General features: G+C 40.0%; 1 non-coding gene across 1 annotated transcript; it reads left to right on the forward strand.

The window, feature by feature from the left end:
* The first annotated feature begins 487 nt into the window (after window positions 1-487).
* On the forward strand, window positions 488-626 carry LOC119944226. Its single transcript, XR_005455724.1, has one exon. It is a non-coding gene; the product is annotated as a small nucleolar RNA SNORA7 (small nucleolar RNA).
* Window positions 627-875: the final 249 nt, after the last annotated feature.

An 875-nucleotide genomic window follows, 5' to 3' on the forward strand; every position in this document is an offset into this window, starting at 1 on the left:
AGGCAAGAATTATTTAAATTGGGAAAAAAAAACTTCTGACAAAGTCATGTTTTGTACCCTTGGATTATTGTTATTCAAAAGCAAAAACATTACAAGAAACATCGACCCTATCTGAGAGTTTGTTGACTCAGAATATACCGTTGCAAAAGCTGAAATTAAAAAAAAGTGATCCCTATCCATTCCCCTGGGCCAGTTAATTTCATTCTGTTGACCAAATCAATAATATCTCACCCCTGCATGGAATCCTAATTGTTCTCTTGTATTCTGTTTAATCTGATGTTACAGATTTTGGGCTACTTTTCTAATCTATTTAGGTCAGAAACCTTGCAACCTTCCAAAGATCCTCTTTGAGATTTAGTCTATTAGGTGAACGATGCCATTGTTACATGCTTATTACGTGTCAAGTACTGTTCTAAACGCTGGGGTAGAAACGAGTTAATCACAATGGACAAGGTCCATGGGTTAAATAAAACACTTCCAGGTTTATGCACTCTCAGGGTCGCTCCTGGAGAGTTTCCAGTACTCTACCAGTCTTGGCTATGGGAGGGAGAGTCGAGCAGAAGCCTAATCCATTCCATTCCTAGCTTGGGCAGTAGCTAGCGGGTGGAAGACAATCTGCTACAAGTCAAAACTCACCCATATGAGCAGCAGCAGCATAGGAGAGAGTCAAGGGCGGAGACTCGTGTTTACTGCATGGAAGGTGGCAATGGTAAACCACTTCCATATTTTTACCAAGGAAACTCTGTAGTTATACTACCAGAACAATTGCAGATGGGTGGTAGGGCGTTCTGGGAGTGATAACAATAATAATAATAATAATAATGTTGGCATTTATTAAGCACTTACTATGTGCAAAGCACTGTTCTAAGCACTGG

The sequence above is a fragment of the Tachyglossus aculeatus genome, chromosome 22, assembly GCF_015852505.1.
Source record: "Tachyglossus aculeatus isolate mTacAcu1 chromosome 22, mTacAcu1.pri, whole genome shotgun sequence".
Classification (NCBI taxonomy): Eukaryota; Metazoa; Chordata; class Mammalia; order Monotremata; family Tachyglossidae; genus Tachyglossus; species Tachyglossus aculeatus.